General features: G+C 42.6%; 1 protein-coding gene across 1 annotated transcript in view; it reads left to right on the top strand.

Annotated features, from left to right (window-relative positions):
• LOC137233900 (protein transport protein Sec24C-like) overlaps nt 1-21309 on the top strand; it is an 89194-nt gene extending 67885 nt beyond the window's left edge. Inside the window, exon 9 of the mRNA XM_067757432.1 lies at nt 21029-21309. The gene's annotated coding sequence lies outside the window, so the exon portion shown is untranslated. The remainder of the gene's footprint in view (nt 1-21028) is intronic.
• The last annotated feature ends 438 nt before the right edge of the window (nt 21310-21747 follow it).

Here is a 21747-nt window from a genome sequence, read left to right as displayed (position 1 = left end):
CAGCGATGAGATAAAATCATTGCATGAGGGGCTCCAACTTTCAAAGCAAAGTCCGTTGTTCAAGTTAACTCCCGTACTAGACGACAAGGGATTAGTAAGGCTTGGAGGTCGTATTGACAATGCCCAGTTTTTACCATTATCTACACGGAGACCAGTATTGTTGCAAAAGGAACATGTAATGTCGCGACTTATTGTTCGCCACTTTTACGAAATTGTTTACCATCATAATACAGGGCCCATTATATGTGCGATTCGGGCTAAATACTGGATACCGAACGTCGGAACTCTTTTAAAATCCGTAAAAAAGGAATGCAAGTTTTGCACGAATTCATCAGCTATACCGAGACCTCCGCTAATGGGTCAATTACCAGCTGATCGACTTGAACCTTACGTAAGGCCATTCACGTACACCGGTCTTGACTACTTCGGACCAGTCATGGTCTCAATTGGTCGACGTCATGAGAAGAGGTGGGTAGCATTATTTACTTGCCTAACAAAGAGAGCTATACACTTAGAGATTGCCAAGGACTTGTCGACCGATGCGGTAATTTTGTGTCTACGAAACTTCGTTAATCGCAGGGGTGTTCCAGTTCGCATACGCAGTGACAGAGGAACGAATTTTGTTGGAGCCAGCAAAATTGAGTGGTTGGATGTCGCAGAAGGTATAGGGGATGAGTGTGCTCGACGTGGTGTTGAGTGGGTTTTTAATACACCTGGAGATCCATCGGCTGGCGGTATCTGGGAGCGCATGGTAAGGAGTGTTAAACGTGTGTTGGCATTTTCGCTGAAAGAAGTAGCTCCACAAATTGAAACTTTGCAAAGCTTACTCATCGAAGCTGAGAATCTGATTAACTCTCGCCCGCTTACGCATTTGTCAATCGATAGTAGTGATTCCGATCCACTGACACCCAACCCTTACCTTTTGGGCTGTCATAGCAATATCCAGACTCCTTCAAGTTCGACTACAATTTGTTTAAGGAAGCAATGGCGAATATTACAACAACTGAAGCAGAGGTTTTGGCGCAGGTGGATTCACGAATATCTGCCTAATCTCACTCGACGCACTAAGTGGTACCAGAGGGTCGATCCCATAAAAGTTGGTGATGTGGTTATCATTTGTGATAGTGACGGTAATCTAGGAGAATGGAGGCGTGGAATGGTGCGGGAAGTATACCCAGCTGCAGAAGGTCAAGTAAAGTCAGCACTTATAAAAACTTCAATTGGCATCTTGAAGAGACCAGCGTCAAAGTTGGCAGTACTAGACGTGCGTAGTGAACCTCAGATAGCATGCCCTCCTTCGGCTCACGGGGGGGGGGGGGGGGGGGGGGGGGGGGGGGGGGGGGGATGTCGTGGACTAGCAGCCCTAGCTTAAGAATTTAATACTTTTCATATCTGTTTTACTGCATTCCTATGCAACTCTGTATTTTATTTCAATTTAATTTCAACGGCTTCCTTTGTCTTCCCTCTTTCACGAAAAAATACCGAGGAAGCACGAATAAGTAAGTGAATTAATTTCAATAATACCATTTTATGTACTATAAAATATGATTTTATAGATATTAAAACTCCAAAATCAAAATTTGTAATCATAAATTGCTGCCATTTGAATAAACGAGTTTTTAGTATATTCGTGCATTTTATTATTTGCCGGCGTAATAACAACACCAAAGTATAGCATTCAAACTTGCGGGTGGACAGTAGGGGTGCGATGTTGGAGGATCGAATAGAAGAAACGATGTTCTGCACAATAAACGGAGACGACCCACACGTATGGTAAGAAGCTGTCACAGTTCGCCGGATATTTCAATCGTGAGCGCAGAACTTGTAAACTGCGTCAACTGGCAGCCGATGGTAACATTGGCATCCGACCACCTACCTATACTTATTTCGCTTGAGCGTTCCGCCGACTTCATCGTCGCAGAAAAACTCACCTTCATTAGCTTTAAAAAAGGAAATTGGGACGAATACAAATCCTTTACAGACAACGGCTTTGCTGCCTGCCTATCCCAACTGATCCCGCCAAGGGGAGCGTGCTTTCCGCAAGGTCATTTAACCCGCCTCGGCTCGTTTCATTCCCACCGGTAGAATTCCCGAAATTCGGCCCCACTTCCCGGTGTAGGCCGCAAGTTTAGCGAGAGTACGTGACCTTATAAGACAGCTCGATCCCGGCGACCCCCAAATAAGGGATATAAACCAACGTATCAGATTGCTTGTGTATGAACACAAACGGGCCAAATGGGAGGAGCACCTAAGCGATTGTAACCTCTCTGCCGGTGTAGGTAAACTTTGGTCCACCGTAAAGTCCCTATCGAATCCGTCTAGGCACAATGACAAAGTTTCCATCGCCTTTGGCGATATAGTGCTGTCGGATATGACAAAATGCGCGAGCTTTCTGCCGACAATATATAATGCATTCTAAGGTAGATATCTCTCCTATCGCCAGTATCCAAGACGCTTGAAGCCATTTTGCTCCCCTACTTCAAAGCAAATTTGCAGCTAGCCTGCCATCAGCATGGCTTCAGAAAACTCCATAGCACCACCACCGCGCTAAATGTCATCAGCACCCATATAAATTGCGGTTTAAATCAAAACCCCCACCATAGAACAGTTCTCGTAGCGCTAGACCTACCAAAAGCTTTTGATACGGTCAACCATGGCACGTTACTGCAAAGACCTGGAAGGGTTTACCCTTCCCCATGTCTTAGAAGGTGGACCGCAAATTATCTGGGTGTTCAGCAGGCAACAAAACCAAGAAGAATTAAACAGGGTAGTGTCCTATCCGCACTTTTGTTTAATTTCTATATATCTAAGCTACCTTCGCCACCAGAAGGAGTTGCTATCGTTTCCTACGCCGATGACTGCAAAGTAATGGCCACAGGCCCAGGCCCAAAGATCGATTAGCTTTGCAACAGAATAAACGGCTACCTACCTGATATCTCCAGTGTTTTCGCCTCAAGAAACCTGGCATTATCACCGACTAAATCCTCCGCGACCTTATTTACAATATTGACGTCCCAAATGTCGACCATTTTGAACACCCACGTCGATGGCACTACGCTACCGACTGTCCTACACCCCAAAATCTTGGGTGTGACGTTTGATCAGGATCTACATTTTGGTGAGCACGCAACCGCAATTGTACCGAAAATCCAGAGCCTTAATGAAATCCTCAAATCCCTTGCTGGCAGTACTTGGGGAAAAGACAAAGAAACGCTCATTACTACTTACAAAGCAATTGGCCAGCAGATTGCATGCTACGCGTCCCCCATAAGGTCGCCAATCCTAAAAATTACCCACTGGAATAAGCTACAGGCCTGCCAAAATACTGCGGTGAGAACCGCCACAGGCTGTCTTATTTCCCCAGAACACCATCTACATAATGAGGCGAGAATACTCCCCATCAGGGAGAGAAATGAGATGCTAACCAAACAGTTCCTGTTGAATACCCAGAAACCTGGGCATCCCAACAGACATCTGATTGATGAGCCAACACCGCCTAGGGACTTAAGAAGTCATCTCCGTAGGTATTTTGAGGAAATACGGCACCTGAGAACTCAGCCGTATGAAGCAAAAAAACACAAGCAGGTCCTTGGTGAACTCCACAAACAGGCGTCGGACCTTTATGCCAGGAATTTCCCGGTGAATCCAGTACTCAAAAAACAGTACCCAAAACTTGCGGAAGAGAAACGTATACTCCCCAGGGAAACACGAGTCACTCTGGCTCAAATTCGTTCTGGATACTGTAAGAGGTTAAACTCTTACATATCCAGAATCAACCCCGACATACAAAGTGTATGCTCCGCTTGCAATGTGCCCCACATGACACCAACCATCTCTTTAATTTTAATGTGGAACCACCGCCTCTAACACCCCTTTCATTATGGTCCACCCCTGCTGAAACAGCAAGTTTCCTTGGACTCCCGTTAGAGGATATTGATGACAATTTGTGAACGGACGCAGCTTTTAGGTGGGGCGAAGCATTGCTACAACGACAACAACAACAGGGACTCAAGGGGTTGATAAGCGACAAAGCTTTATAGGTTCAAAGCTTCCGCAACCCAATTGTCAACCTCATCTACCCGAGAGGAATCCTGTTACAAATATGAATGTATCACACACATATTTAGAAGGCGGGGCTATGCCGACCCCAAGTTAGTCGTGGAACCAGGGGGTGGGGGCGAGATGGCTTAGAATGTTTAATGTGATCATATTAATTGTGCCCTAGATGGTTGTTGTTGTGTACGACTATCTATCGAAGCCAGTATCATCATATCTTTTGCCAATACAGGTTAGCGATGTGCTTGCGCAGGAAAAGATTTCAATTGAAAAACAAAAACCAATTAAGGGAGTTTATTATTAAAGTACTTACTTCTCTCTACATCACTGTACTGTATTAAGTTGCAATTTCATGTACATATATAATAAGGTATGTCGTGATCCGATTTCTTCGGAATTAGACTTGAAAACAATCAATACTCCTGCTGTTAGGGTTGCAGAATTATTGCTTGAATGATTAGATTTAGAACAATAATAAGTCTGGCTCAATTACTAGCCCTACATTTTTAATTTCATATTTTACTTTAGTTTATTACTTTCAAATTCAATTACGACATCAATCGTATTCCACGACACCTTCTGAAAAAAGAGGAAATCTAATCTAAATTTCTACTTAGCCCTAAGTTAACTAACTTAAATTGATTCAAATAATCCAATTTTTTATTCGAAACCATGGAAACAACTCAAATTTTGCATGAATATAACACAATTCTGAATTGTCCAAATATAAAGTTAGCTGCTGCAGCAATATAGCTCAAAGCAATTAACATATGCATTTTTTATGTAATTATTAATGTATTTACTTCTTTTTTATATTAAATGTACTAATTTAAGTTGCAGTTGCATGTACATATGAGGCTCCAAGATGCTAAACCAGATAAATGTTTATATTATATGCTATGTTTGGTTATTATAATTAAAAATAAATATTGAAAATTTTTTGGTTGATATTTTATTCATGTGGCTGCTCCAGGTAAAGTAAATCGGCAGGTAAAATTCAAGTTATATGGCGGTTATATAAATGGTAAAACCGCAGTAAAATTTATTGTCAAAAGACTGGAAAATGTCACATGACCGAAGAAATGACCGCCATTTGACGACCATTGTGACGTATGTGAGCAGGGGCCCTATTCAGTAACTGTGAGTTTTAAAATGTACACTTTTTCTTCATAGAATTTGTATGAAAGAAAAATGTACATTTCAAAACTCATAGTTACTGAATAGGGCCCCAGAACAGTGCTATGCTCACATCCTATAAGTGGGAGCGCAATGCACGATCACATTGATAGGAACGAAACGGAAAATTTGGTCACAAAAGTTCATCACGCCCATGCAAACGTGACTATGAATATAACCGCTGCAGAAAGTCACAATGACCGCAAAATGTCTTGCCAAATGACGTGGAGCGTTTTTGCCGGGATAATAACGCCGGAAATTGCATTGTGGTTAACGGCGTTATTATGTATAACGCAAGGCGACGCGAGGAGTCACTTTAACCCAAGTGAAACCAAATTCGTATCATATACGGCGTTATTATGTATAACGCAGAGCGACACGAGGAGTCACTTTCACTCAAGTGAAACCAAATTCGTATCATATACGGCGTTATTATGTATAACGCAAAGCGACACGAGGAGTCACTTTTACCCAAGTGAAACCAAATTCGTATCATATAAGAGCATTCATTCACTTCGGTGACTCTCGGTGACTATGGGTGACTGCAGGTGATTGTCTTACGTTTTTTCGTCTTATATAGCGATGCAAAGTGTCACGAACACTCATTTTTGCTGTCAAAATATTCACTTGCTTCTGGGTCGCTTTTTTATTGTCGTTTTTTTTTAATCATTTTTGAGTAAAAATTGAAGAATCTTTACATTTAGTGAAAAAAAATTTGAAATTTTTCATAGACATCCGATAATGGTTATATTTAGAGCTGCGTTCAATGTGGATGCATATTTCGTCAAATAAAATAGAATAAAAAAAAAAAAAACAATGGAAACCTATAAACACTATAGCCATGAACCCAAACTCTTATTCCTTTTGTAATCGACTTCCTTCAGATAAAATTTTTCGGGATTTTAACTTAGTAAAGACGGACTTTTATAAGTCCGAACTTTTATTTTTTTTTAAACAGACAGAATAAAATTCCGGCCTTATAACTATGGAACGGCTCATCCAAATGAATCGCATTTTTTTTATACAGAATCTTTCTTGTCGCAACAAAAAGCGGTGTATAGAATTTCAAGGGGGCATACTTTAAGGGGAAAAATGGTGCTTGTTACCGGAACGTACTGGATCTATATCACTAAAACAACAGCAAGAGCAACAACAGTTGGCTATAGTTTTTCGATAACAAGTTTCTAGTATTAATATTGTAAAGTCTCTGTAGGGACAAGGTTTCAAATCCAAATATTTACGAGAATGTACTGGTAAAAAATTCTTTTCATTTGGTTGAAACGTATCTTAGTTATGGGGCCGTACTTTTATTTCTTTTAAAGTGCGGTTTTAACTTTTATTTTCGGACTAATAAAATAAATAAATATATATATTTTATTTTATATTTTATTTTATTATCCACAAATTTTTTTTTATAAAGGATGCATGATTCGTCATGAAAATGCTATGGGTATCCCCGGAATCCCATGCACTTTCTCAAAGGAAAATTTTTTAACCGGACTTTTCCGACGAAAAAAAAAATCTATTAAAATGAGCCACTGATTATAACTAAGTTATACTATAGTTTCGTCTTTCATCAATATCCTTATCTTCGCAGTTTTATTTAAAAAACTAATTCTGAGTAAAAGACAATTCAAAATTATTAATTTGATTGAGAATTTTTTTAGTAACTATAATAACTAGATGATGCTACTTTTTAAAAAAAAATTTCTTACAAATGGGTGATTCTGAACTCATCTGCAAGACAGATGAGTTTTCGCTGATAAGTCCTTAATTGAAGAAATACACGGTTTATTAAGCACTGCTTAGGTGGAATCCCAACCGTTTGAACACAGGGACTTGTGCATACAGAGTGAGTGCGCTATTTCCACACCACGACTATTTTTTTAGGAATGAAACATTCAAATCCAGGGGAATTAAACTGTCCGGGCACAATAAAAGCAACAGGCCCTAGGCATACGTTGCTAACAACATACAAAGGTCGGCCACTTACGTGCTACGCATCGGCACTTTTTTCGCCCGATTTAAAAACAACCACTCGAAAAGGCTGCAGGGCTGTGAAAAAGCTGTAGTTAGAACTGACACGGAATACTCACCTGAACAGCATCGACACAGTGAGGCAAAAGGACTCAATATAAACCAGCATTTTGAAATGCTACACCGTTTAAGCTGAATTCTCACCAACCAAGACACGCCAGAAAGCAACTGGTTGATATATCCCTGCTTCCCAAGGCAGTCGGTTCTATGTACCGGAGCGACTCGGGATTTTTCCCGACCAAGGACTGTCATTTCAGTGTGACCCCATCTAATTTGTTTCGTCCCTCCCACAAATTGTCATCCTCCCAGCAGCTCCTTGCAGCAGGACTGCTCCATATTCTCTTACTCCGGGAAGGCATCGAATCCAATCCGGGTCCGTCTCCTGACCCCGGTTCTGAGAAATGGTTTTGCTGCATCTGCCGGAAAAGAATCTTTTTAGGACGGTCATACTCTGTTCAGTGTGTCTCGTGCAAGGGATGGTTGCATCGGACAGGTTGTTCTGGGCTTGATCCCAAAACCCGACGTCCACGTAACTTTTATAAATCTTTTGTGGCTCCTTGCTGTTCACGCCCAAGGGCGTCCCGTAGTCTACGCCTAAGCGCCCCCCACTACCTTCCAGCAGCCCCGCTGCTCAGCAAGCCACAACAAGTAGCCGCTGCTGCTCGCGCCCCACGGCGCCAACAACTCAAACAGCTGATACCACTCATAACTACTACATTCGTAGTAGAGTTGGTAGCAATGCTGAGCATCAGCCCCTGCCCCCGTCTTCGCCCCCCTCTTTTCCGGCAGCAATCGTGCAGGTCAGGGAAACAGACTCTTAGTCCCTACCTCCGTTTGCACCGTCTGCCAGCACAGAATATATAGGTTTGCTACATCCGCCCAATGCAGCTCCTGCCTTGGGTGGTGCCACTTTCCTAGATGTTCTGGTCTCCGCGACGGCAACCCCCCGACGGGTTTCATCGCGACATGTTGCCAGGTCGCAAACCCAAATCATCCGGGTACCCCAATGCTTGCCCAAGGACACCCAGTCCCAAGGCTACAACAGCAATTGCGTCCTGGCCTTCCACAACCCAGGCGTAGTCACCCGTCACTTACCCCCAGAGTGGCGACGTCTCCCCTTATGCACTTCAGAATTCTGCAGTTAAACTGTAATGGACTAACTGGGAAGATTACGGAGATAGTCGATTTCATGAAGCGGCACAACATCCGCATTGCTGCGATTCAAGAGACTAAACTCACAGCAAGATCTGCGTTGCACACCTGCTCTGGGTATAATGTCCACAGGAAAGACCGCGAGAGCGGAAATGGAGGCGGTCTCGCGTTTATCATAAACCACTCTGTGCAACATTATATATTTGATCCTGGCATCGACCGCAGGGACAATGTCTTAGAACGTCAAGGCCTATCTGTCCGGTCAGGCGATGCAACCCTAGAAATCATCAACATCTACATCCCTCCTGCCACCTGTTGCCCCAGTGGATACCGCCCTAATATCAGGGCCTTACTCACTGGAAACAATCGCATTATCTTAGGCGATTTCAATGCCCATCATGATCTATGGCATTTAAACTTGCGGGCGGACAGTAGGGGTGAGATGTTGGCGGATCAAATAGAAGAAACGACGTTCTGCACAATAAACGGAGACGCCCCCACGCGTATGGTAAGAAGCTGTCACAGCTCGCCAGATATCTCAATCGTGAGCGCAGAACTCGTAAACTGCGTCAACTGGCAGCCGATGGTAACATTGGCATCCGACCACCTGCCCATACTTATTTCGCTTGAGCGTACCGCCAACTTCATCGTCACTGAAAAACGCACTTTCATAAACTTCAAAAAAGGAAAGTGGGAAGAATATAAATCCTTTACAGACAGCCGCTTTGCTGCCCTCCCTAACCCGACTGATGCCCGCCAAGGGGAGCGTGCCTTCCGTAAGGTCATTAAATCCGCCTCGGCACATTTCATTCCCGCCGGGAGAATTCCCGAAATCCGGCCCACTTCCCGGCGGAGGCCGCAAACTTAGCGAGAGAACGTGACCTTATAAGACAGCTTGATCCAGGCGACCCCCAAATGAGGGATATAAACCAACGCATCAGATTGCTTGTGGATGAACACAAGCGGGCGAAATGGGAGGAGCACCTAAGAGGTTGTAACCTCTCTACCGGTGTGGGTAAACTTTGGTCCACCGTAAGGTCCCTATCGAATCCGACTAAGCACAAAGACAAAGTTTCCATCGCCTTTGGCGACAAAGTGCTGTCGGGCGCGAAAAAATGCGCGAGCGCTTTCTGCCGACAATATATAATGCATCCTACGGTCGACAAAGATAGACGGAGAGCCAATAGATGCGCACATAAACACAAATTCAGCGCGTCACCAATCATCTAAAGAGGTTGAGGACGCCATTGGTCGTGCTAAACCATCCAAAGCAGTGGGCCCAGACGGCATAGCCATGGCGATGCTTAAAAGCCTAGGGAAAGAGGGTTTCAAATATTTGGCGCATGTCTTCAACCTGTCTCTTTCTACCTTTGTCATACCTGAGAAATGGAAAATGGCCAAGGTGGTCCCGCTACTAAAGCCTGGGAAACCAGCTAACATAGGTGAGTCGTATCGTCCGATATCTCCTATCGCCAGTGGCAAAGGTGCTTGAAGCCATTTTGTTCCCTTATTTCCAAGCAAATTTGCAGCTAGCCCCTCATCAGCATGGCTTCAGAAAACTCCATAGCACTACCACCGCGCTAAATGCCATTAGCACCCAGATAAATTGCGGTTTAAATCAATACCCCCACCACAGAACAGTACTCGTAGCGCTAGACCTATCAAAAGCTTTTGATACGGTCAACCATGGCTCGTTACTGCAAGACCTGGAAGGGTCTACCCTTCCCACATGTCTTAAAAGGTGGACCGCAAATTATCTGGGTGGTCGGCAGGCATCGGTGCAATTTAGAAACGAAACATCAAAACCAAGGAGAATTAAACAAGGGCTACCTTCACCACCGGAAGGAGTCACAATCGTTTCCTACGCCGATGACTGCACAATAATGGCCACAGGCCCAGGCCCAAAGATCGATGCGCTATGCAATAAAATAAACGGATACCTACCTGATCTCTCCAGTTTTTTCGCCTCGCGAAACCTGGCATTCTCACCGACTAAATCTTCCGCGACCTTATTTACAACATGGACGCCCCAAATGTCGACCATTTTGAACATCCACGTCGATGGCACTACGCTACCGACTGTCCTACACCCCAAAATCTTGGGTGTGACCTTTGATCAGGATCTACATTTTGGTGAGCACGCAGCCGCAATTGTTCCGAGAATTCAGAGCCGTAGCAAACTCCTCAAATCCCTCGCTGGCAGTACTTGGGGAAAAGATAAAGAAATGCTCATGACTACATACAAAGCAATTAGCCAGCCGATTACGTGCTACGCGTCACACATATGGTCGCCAAGCCTAAAAATCACCCACTGGAAGAAACTACAGGCCTGCCAAAATACTGCTCTCAGAATCGCCACGGGCTGTCTTCTTATGTCCCCAGAACACCATCTGCATAATGAGGCGAGAATTCTCCCCATCAGGGAGAGAAATGAGATGCTGACCAAACAGTTCCTGTTGAATACCCAGAAACCTGGGCATCCCAACAGACATCTGATTGATGAACCAGCACCGCCTAGGGGCTTAAGGAGTCATCTCCGTAAGCATTTTGAGGAAATACGGCACCTGAGAACCCAACCGTATGAAGTGATAAAACACAAGCAAGTCCTTGGTGAACTCCATAAACAGGCGTCGGACCTTTATGCCGGGAATTGCCCGGTGAATCCAGTACTTAACGAAAATTATCCCAAACTCGCGGAAGAGGAACGCATACTCCCCAGGGAAACGCGTGTATTTTTATAAGTTATTTTTCGATTTTTTAAAATTTGAAATCCATCCACTAGTTTCGGAGATATTTTGATTTGAAAAATTCATAATTTCGCCTTTTTACATGGAATTACCCCCAAACCTTTCATTTGCACCAAAAGAGAAATATACCGTTGGAATCAGCATAAAAATCTCTATAAAGTCCGATTTGTTATTTTTTATTGACAATTGCATGTATTCAGCACTTAAGCCCCTTTTTCTAAATTCTTATCATAAAAATTTTAATATTTACTTAAAAATCTCGCGTTCCGGTAAATTAAATACATTAATTTCAAATTATGCAGAGAATTACAAAAACAAAATACATTGATAGTGTAAGTTTGTTTGCATTTATGTCGACGTGCCACCACCTTATAATATTCTACCAAGATAAAAAGTTATTGTTGCGGAGCTGGCAACACTATTCACCACCTTCATTTGTTTTCGTTTGTTTAATTGCAACAACGAAAAAAGCGACAATGATATACCGCTATCGACATGTGCGACCCGAATTTTAAGTGCAGGACTTAAGTTGAAATTTTACTAAATTTGGAAATTAAAAAGCTTATATTTCATAAACTAAGAGTTTCCTAGAGTTGCGGACGATAATTTTGTGATTTTTAGGACCCCTCCACCCCTCGAAACAAAAAATAAGTTGGAAAATCGTGGCACCTTATTTAAAATATTCCCCACAATCTTTACTTTTTATATTTAGTATATCAACATAATCTGATTTGCACGAATTAACGAGAAAATCATGTTAAATTTCACTAATTTACTTATAAAATATCAACACACACATTGCAAAAAATGTCTGTTCAAATGAAAACACATGAAAGTGTACAGTGTTGCCAGCTCAGCAACGATGGAAATTACCTTTGTTGTTCTCTGTTAGGATTAACACAAGGCGGTGGCGCCTCAACATAAATTTAAATGGCTTAAGTGCAGAATACATACATTTGTCAAAAAAAGAAAAAATTAAAAATCGATCTTTATAGAGATTTTTATGCTGATTTCAACGGTATATTTCTTTTTTGGTGCAAATGAAAGGTTTGGGGTAATTCCATGTCAAAAGGCGAATTTATGCATTTTTCAAATCCAAATATCTCCCAAACTGGTGGATGTATTTCAAAAATTAAAAAACTGAAAAATAACTTATGAAAATACCTTTCATCTGATGTATATATATCTTTAACTTTTCTAGTCTTTATTTACCAAAAATTTGAAAAAGATATTTTTTGGTGGAAATTTTTCAAATTTTAAGTTTAATTCTACGGAGAACATCTGTCTGCATAGGCGGCCTTCGGCCGCGCTTATAAAAAATAACCCTTCGCTACGCCATGCCAAGTCCGGATGTGTGGTATAACCGTGGCACATTCACGTGCACGCGGCGGAGAAGCAGCGCACAAGCACATGCAGATATCTTATCTGAAATGCTTCTAAAGGTATGCAATTGTGATTGTGGAAATATCGCTCACACATACACGCGCATGGGGTATGAGAGAAGCTATAAAAATTCTACATCTGTAGTTGTAGTTGAGAAATTTATAACTAACTAGTAAGTTCTGGAATTAGAAAAGCCTAGAAATATGCAACGAGGAGGTCGGACAGTATAAAAGCGCGACAACAGTGGAGGCGAAAGTCAGTTTCATTTGAGCTATCAATCAGTTTGGTTATTAAGCAAGCTATTCGTTGCAAAGTATAACACCCCTATTATGAACTCATACGATACACGATAAACGCTTGCAATCTGTTATACCGTATTATGAAATAAATTCCAGCGTGTGAAACCCGATCGTTAGCATTTATCGTTTATCGTGGTATTGCCATACGCGCACTGTCGCATCAACTGTGCGAATTTTCTACGCTAGCTATCGTTGATAAATTTTTGCACGATACGTCGGGAGCTATTTAAATAAAAGTAAATATAAAATAAAAATCCAAAAGAATCTAACTAAAGCCTCATTCCCAACACTCTGTTGCAACACCCTTGCAAGAAACCCTAAAGTGGCACATACTTTCAAAATATTTGGGATGGATGATCTGTTTTTACGGGTGCGCAAACTGCCTTCTATTTCCGTTAAGGCATACTCTGAAATCAATTTTTTTACTTCTATGTAGTATGTGAAGTACTTACAGTGTAGAGTTCATTTTAAGAAGATTGGAAGCATTGTTTACTATATAGTTTGGCAGCTTATTTTGAGGTTATGCTGCGAATAGAGTGGAAGGCAGTGGACTAGGCAGTCGAATGACACATAATGAAGGAATGGCGTTCGGAGTTTTTTCAAAGTTAAAAAAAAAAAATGATAAAGGCTTTAATATAAATAAAAATATTGTTTTAATAACAACAAAAACGCCTTATATATTCTATATACATAAATTCGTAAGGATTGTCTTACTTTAAAATTTGAGCTAAATAATCTGAAGTTTTTTTTTGAAACTGAGTCGAGAGCTGTGCGTGTGAATGTGCGAATTTTCACCGATCACCTGTTAGTTGCGCTACTTGGTAAAATTTACAATGATTGGAAGCATCTCTCAATGTTCTTTCTATGGCCTTTATGCGATTTTCGTCAATTTGTTCATTTGAGTTTATATAAAAGGCAACAGAGGTTGCAGAAAACATGTTATTATTACAGCTTTTAAAAACTTATTCCACTTTTACGTACAAGAAAATTGAATTTTTAGTATTTGTGTTTTGTTTTGCTATCTTTTTCGTATAGATTCACAATAATTTGTAAACAAAACTCTGCTGTCATTCACAATAGTACATCTAAGGGGCGTGTGGAAATATTGAAAGCTGATTTTTTACGATACGCTAACAAGCGTTTATCGTGTATCGAATGAAAATTCATAATAGGGGTGTAAGTGTTATTGTGAAGTACTTTGATAAAGGCCATTTTTCCATTATTCAATATTGGAGTTATTTATTCAAAAGTTTAGTGATTCGAACTTGGCAGAGGGTTGCAAATAGGAGGATTTCCAGTATATTCGTTACAATTGGTGTCAGAGGAGGAATTGTTGAATAAATTCCGAAGACTTCGAATACAACTTGGACATGCCAAAGCTAAGTGAATTGATGATCCAGCAACTGAAGAAGGAGTTGTAGAGCCGTAGATTGAATACAACCGGCATTAAACTAGAACTTCAGGAACTACTACGACAGGCAATGGAATTAGAAGGAATTGACGTGGAAGAGTATGACTTTCATCTTGATGGCAAGGAAACAACAAAAATGGACTTGAACATGATTTTGGATGCAATATCTGCTCAAACATCAACAGTGGCTACTCAACTGGAATCGCAAAAAACAGATATAACATTTCAACTGGCATCTCAACTGAAAGAAAAAAAGATAAGTATAGCATCCCAACTGGAATCACAGGAGACACGTATAACATCTGTTATGGTCCACTTGGGAGTGTCACCCTTGGAACCCAGCAGTTGGCTAGCGATAGGAAAAAGGTAGAATTCGCCCTCACTCATGTCCGTCTGGGGTGGTTAAAACAAAATTTTGTTAGTTCCGTGCGGGTGGCATCGCCAAAAATTCCCATGACATTGCCGAACTTTCAATAACACCTGGCTCAATGGTGTAGGTGGCTCATCTCATCAGCTGACTTGATTCGTTTCATTGTACTGACCTAGAGATTATCAAAAGAAGATGGCGAACGTAACATGCATCCGATGCATAGGCAATTATGCACTGCCGTGGTGGTAAAGTTTTACCTAATTTAGCGCACAACATTCCCACAGAACACAAAAGTCGCAAAGTTTTACGCTTTCTCTACGTTCCATTCACCTAACCTCAACACAAAGGGTTGACAGCCGGAACGCGACACGCATAATGCTGAAGGGATGAGTCAACCATAACAACGAACCAATCGATAACCGCCGCCACAGTTAGATAACTGCATTCTTCCATCGCTGAATGGAAGAGGAAAACAAATTTTCTGGAGGCCTCAACACCCCCAACCAGTCCCAGGGGCGAGCCCTTGGAGACTGCCCTTGCGTTGCGGCTGGGCGCGTTGAGACCAACCCGTGTGTGCCAGGAGTGACCCTAGTGGCCCCAACCAGTCTCGGAGGGTGGCTTAAGACCCCCTCGCATTGCGGTTGGGAGCACTAGGGACAAGTATGCATGGATTTGTGTGTTTTTTTTTTGTCTCCAAACTGTGCCTTCTGGATGAATCAAACCCTCAGCATTCCCATTGATCATACAAAATATATATATAACTAATCATTTTCTTTTGCAGCTTTGACTTTTTTTCCGTTAGATACGGCTATCTATTTTAGTATTTATGCTTGCGAGTTTTTTTTTGTATTTCCTCGCGCACCTTTTTTATACCAATATATACATTTTTTTTATTATATCAATCATCGGATAGGATATAGAGTGAAGGGGGGTGAGTTCTGACCCTTTTCCTTAAACCCTAACTGCTTTACGTTTTGTTTAAGCAGAAGTTTTGAAACACCAAACTACGACCTAACAAATTACTTTTTTTTCTGAATTTAATGTCGCGTGACCAGTCATTTGGGCAAACGAGCCGGAATACTCCGTTCGGGAGCGCGGGAAACTTTAGAGGGAACCAGCACCGGGGAGGTAATAATAGGGGGGCTTTTTCAAAGACCAAGCGTCCCCTGGTGATGCATACTCCAGTAGGTGGCCAGTATGGTGATCCCGCGGGAAGGAATATAGGCTCGGACCTGAACGACCACCGCGAAAAATTGGATAGACCTGGAAGTACCAATAATTTGAACGCGCCCCTGTTGAACGCGCATGATATCTCGTGGCTAATGACCAAGGTGTCGACCTGGATGGAGCTGGTGCTTTACCACCAAATTATGGAATTGGAAATTTTAGAGAAGCTGCAAGTGAGCGGATGAATAGCCCAAGGATCCATAACGAAGCTTCTCGTGGGGACTCGTGGGTGGAAGTGTTACACCAGCTGTTCAGGACCTCGCAGGAAGAGATGCGGAGGGAGATGGGGTCAATCCGAAACAATATGGACCAGCTCAACGCCGCTCTCGAATCTGCGCAGCAATCCATAAATTTGAACCGGAAAGCGAATAGAATAGAACGTAACCCACTTCCAGCAGTAGTACCACCAATAAACCCTGCCCCGAGCAGCATAGTAGTGAAACCTCAAGAGTGGAAGATTTTCTGTTTAAGCTGGGGAGGGAGAGGATGGCCTGAAGGTTTAATGTGGCCACATAAATCGTTCCCGAGATGGTCGGGCTAGCACTTTAATGGTGCTGTGTTACCGGAGCGTACCAGATCTGTATCCGGCTAAAGGACCATCACATCGATAACACTCCCCAAAGCCTTCGGGGAGCAACCTTATCACTACAAAAACAACAACAACATTGTGTCCAAATCCCGAAAAAAAAAACTATAAAATTTGTGTCAGTGAAATGATAATTATTGCTTTTGGTTGTTAGTTTTGAGGCATCGCCATCGAGTTCCTTCTGATCGTATATGCCGGTTCTTTTGCATTCTTTTACCTGCATAAAGTGCCGTTGAAGCCTTCCTCACCCTCTCCTCTACGTTGAGCTTCCATGACAGCTTACTGTCTAGGATCATTCCTAGATATTTTGTGCAAGGTTTCTCCCGTAGGGTCGCCCCTCCTAACTTAGGCCTGGTCCAATTAGGGACCTTGTACCTCTTTGTAAACAAGACCATATGCAACGTCATCTGCGTAAACCCTAAGTTTTTCTGGTCCCTCGTAGAATCCCCTAAGCAGTTGGTTAATGACCAGCGTCCACAGCAGAGGTGATAGCACCCCTCCATGCGGAGTGCCCCTGACCACTAATTTCGTGGCCGCGTACAATCCCCATTGCGATGTAATCTTACTGCAGTTTAACATGCAGTCGATCCATCTGGGTAAGGCTGGATGTACTTTAACGTAATTAATACCATCAATAATCGCCCATTTAGAAAGCCCCGGCAATGCTTCAGAAGACTTCTAGAGCATTTTCCTTATATTCCAGGGCTTTTTAAACGGTTTTATTTAGCTTGAGTTGACAGGCTGCACGGCCGCATGCACGGCCGTTGTGAACGAATCTTGTAATTGAAATTTAAGTAACTTCCCGATAAGCTACAAGCTTGAAACTTGGAATATAGTTCAGAACCCGATGACAATGCAATAATAAGAAAAAAATCGCCGCTAGGTGGCGCATGGATCGAGATATTCACAAAAATCGCATTTGTGGTCCGATTTGGCTCATATTTGGAATACATAATACATGCAAGAATAGAAATCGACCTGTGAAAAAAATCGCCACTAGGTGGTGCATGGATCGAGATATTCACAAAAATCGTATTTGTTGTCCGATTTGGCTCATATTTGGAACAAATATTGCATTCAGTCCAGTAGAAGTGACATCAAAATATTTTGGAGTTGGAGGAGGGACAAGCATACGTGGCGCAGAGTCGAGTAAAGTCTTTGGAAGGATTATGTATTGAGGACTTAGGTTGTTACAAATTGTCAGGAAAGAGTCCTTGTAATAATGAGTCACTAAATGAACTAAATAGAATGAGAAATAATAGGCAATTAAATAAAGACTAAAAACTTGAAAATAAAATAATTTAAAAAAAATTTTTTAGTTAAACGGTTTTATTGAAAACAATACTTACATGAAATAATAAAAATACGAAAAGCTAGAAAATAATTAGGTAGGTCCTAGGTACTAGTCATCATACTCCTTATCAATCTAGGGCGTTGATCAGACAATTAAATAAAAGCGTTGGACGCGTCATATTTCTATTGATAGTCATAAGTAAAACCAACTGAACCTTAATCAGGTTATGCTACGCCTCACATTTTTAGAAATTTCACGCGCCCAACGCTTTTATTTAATTGTCTGATCAACGCCCTAGATTGATAAGGAGTGTGATGACTAGTACCTAGGACCTACCTAATTATTTTCTAGCTTTTCGTATTTTTATTATTTCATGTAAGTATTGTTTTCAATAAAATCGTTTAACTTAAAATTTTTTTTGTCCACCTCCAGCACATTCATCGTGACGTCGTTGTCCTCCCCTAGCCCTTTTGGTTTAGAGTGTTCGAAGCCCCCTTCAGCCTCTTGTACCTGTTGGGCCGGGTGTTCCTCTGTGCGACTCACAGCACCATCTGGCTGTTGATCCCCTTCTAACGCATTCGGGGTGACGTGGGCTACCTCCACCTGTCTTTTTTCCTTTAGGCTTTTGAGGTCATTTTCGACTTCGCCCACGTCCAGCGTGTTAGGACTTTAATACCCGCGACTTCTTTTACTGAGTCGCATATAAATTTTGCCTGTACCTAAGGACATTTTTCCAAGCTGCGCGTACAATATATCCTCCGCCTGCTTGTTTATTTGGAAGATATATAACTGACCTTCCTCCGTAGGCCGAGATACAGTAAGTACCTTCCAATCCTGTGTCGGTATGTTCGGATTCTGATTCTGCAAAAGTCGCAGTGTATCCTCCGACTTCATCACGCATGGTATCCATACCTTAACTTTTGGTACCTTGGGGATTTGCGCTTTATCCACCATCTCAAAACGCGCGTTCGTGCCCTGCCTTTGGGGGTTTGGAACCACTTCCTCCAGCCACCGCAAGCTCGCGATGTTGTCGCACGCTAACATCTTCATACCATTATACCATCCCCCGAATCAAAGGTTGGAAGGAGCTTACTTGGTTCTTCCCGCATCATCTTAAGCATTAAACTAATAAGCTCCTTTTCTACAGATCTCCACCTTTCACTAGTCATCTGTTCGAAAGGACTGCTACGATCAACCAGCGCCACAGTCAGTGACTGCTTTACCACATCACTCATCTTCTCGGGAAAAGCCGGCGTCTTAGTGTTATTTCCCTTTGGCACCTCCGAGAAAACCGGAGTCTTAGCTCCGTTTAGCACCTCCGAGAAAGTCGGAACCTTAGCGTTATCTCCCTTTGGCTTATCTCCTACTTCCATAGTTGGAACTTCTCTCTGACTCGCAGCCTTCGAGGTAGTTGCTACCCCGCTATTGGGGCCCATCTGTCTTACAGCTTTGGGCCAACTTGTCTTGTCTATGGGACTGCCCTGCGTCGCGGCTCTGGGACTGGGCCCTTTCTGCCTCTTGAAAGCAGCCTTGTCGTCTTCCGCCGAACGTTGCCTTTTCATTCTGCCATTCGACGCTTCTTCCTCCTCATACCGGTTGCAGAACCGAGGGTTTCTCGCAGCAAACCTTTTGAACTGCCTTCGACCTACTTCTACCGCCTCATGAGCCCATGCCAAGTGCTCGATCTCCTCTTCTGTTGGGTCCACCACTGCTCCCAAGCGTTGTACAATCCTTAGTACTGCACGGTACTTCGAGAGTGCTCTTTGCTCCGTACCCTTCTCCACTCTTCTACTCCTTTTTCATTTGTGTGCTTCTCCAACACGGAGTTCATTGAATCAGCACTACTCTCGCTCCCCGAGTCCGACGCATCGCTTAGTGTGTATTTGTCGTCCTTGGCTTGCGGCTCAGTCCTCTTCTTATCATCGTCCTTATGAAAATTAGGTAATGAGTCGTCCATCTTGGTCGTACGACCACCAGCCCGACAAGACGGGCTCAGTGGTCCAGTATTATATACGGGGAAAGAACCGTCAGCCACAGCAGCGCCCCTTACTGTGGTAAGGCCATCAATACTTCCCGAGGTGGTCCGGTATCAGGAAGGCTCCGTTCGAATACAGCCGAATTTATCCCCTGGCTACAAATCGTCCAATAGGCACGGTCCGCATAACACCCTGGATTAGGGGGTTGGCAGTTCTTGGTCACCGACATCCCGCCGCCCTCCTATGAGGCGAAACGGCGTAGATGCCAGTCCTAAACAGCTCCTCCTCATAGTCGGGCGCTATGGAGATCGGCTAAGCCCTCACATCAACGACGATTTTCGTTACAATTGCTAGTGCATGCTCTCCAAGATGTAGATCCTGATCGAAAGTCACACCCAAAATTTTAGGATGTAAGACAGTCGGTAGGGTAATGCCATATGGTCGACATTTGGCGCGGTCATGTTTTAAATAAGGTCACCGATGATTTGGTTGGTGACAATATCAGGTTTCGCGAGGCGACAAAACTGGAGAGATTGGGGAGATAGCTGTTTCTTTTATTACAAAGCTCATTGATGTAGGAAACAATAGCATAGGCGTAGAAGCAATAGTGACTCCTGGTGGTAAAGGTAGCTATTGATATGTAGAAGTTAAGCAGAAGTTTGAATATGAGTTTTTTTAAATTATAGCAAAAAAAGCGTTGAGGATTTTTAATATCTTACCAGGTACCTTCGTACATGTTTCTAAGAATAAAGAATAAAACCTATTCAAACTCAATTTTCACCAGGACAAAGCCGCTGAGACTTCGCTATACTTTAACATACAATACGTTACCCCATTTTAGCACAACTATCATTTTTTGATTTTATTAAATTTTATAAAATGTATGTTGTTGTTGTTGTTGTAGCGATAAGGTTGCTCCCCGAAGGCTTTGGGGAGTGTTATCGATGTGATGGTCCTTTGCCGGATACAGATCCGGTACGCTCCGGTACCACAGCACCATTAAGGTGCCAGCCCGACCATCTCGGGAACGATTTATGTGGCCACATTAAACCTTCAGGCCATCCCCTCCCTCCCCACCACCAAGTTCCATGAGGACCTTGGGGTCGCCAGAGCCTCGTCTGTTAGTGAAACAGGATTCGCCGCGGATAGGTGAGGTTGACAATTAGGTTTGGAGAAGCTATATATTGCGCTGGCAACCTGAAGGGTTGCGCTACACACCCCTTGAATCTGGTATTTTAGTCGCCTCTTACGACAGGCATACCTACCGCGGGTATATTCTTACCCCCTTACCCGCTGGGGTATCTTCCTCTACAGTTCTATTTCGGTATTGGATGGTAAATATGGCTTTCGCATTTTCTCCATCAATAACTGTGAAGAGGTGGAAGAAATCTATGCGTGTAAATCTCACATATTATCTTGGTCGAGCGTTTCTTCAATAGCTCTCTAGTGGTGATGGTGATAGCAGAGAAACCAACTGTTTACAAATGTTACACTTCAAAAAAATCAAAATATCTGCCATTGCGTCTACGGCTCAAATACCCACAGTATATGAATGAACCGATTGCACCTAATTGTCTGCCTAACGGATAGTATACATATTCATCAAATCGAAAATATTGCACCAAACGAACTGTGTCTGAATACTGAAACAGTAATATGTGTATAATCGATAAGGAGGCTGTGATGATGGTATAGGTTGAGTTGTTGAATAACATACGAAAACCACTTTAACCCATCTATATATTTGCATTACAGCTAAAGCTTTACAAACAGCAAAAATTGCTGGTGCCAAGCAATTGGAAAAGGCAGTGAAGCATTCATCACACTATACGGATGGTGTAAAGTTAGAAACTGCTGTTGTAACAGCTGCCACCGACACAACGGTCATCTCTACTTCGCCGAGTAGCGGCTCGTCCAACTATCTATCGAAGACAGTATAATAATATCTTTTCCCAACACAGGTTAGCGATGTGCTTGCACATGAAAATATTTCAATTGGAAAACAAAAACCAATTAAGAGAGTTTATATTATT

This window comes from Eurosta solidaginis, chromosome 5, assembly GCF_040869045.1.
Source record: "Eurosta solidaginis isolate ZX-2024a chromosome 5, ASM4086904v1, whole genome shotgun sequence".
NCBI classification, from domain to species: Eukaryota; Metazoa; Arthropoda; class Insecta; order Diptera; family Tephritidae; genus Eurosta; species Eurosta solidaginis.
The sequence above is the reverse complement of the archived record's forward strand: the minus strand, read 5'-3'. Positions and strand labels throughout refer to the sequence as shown.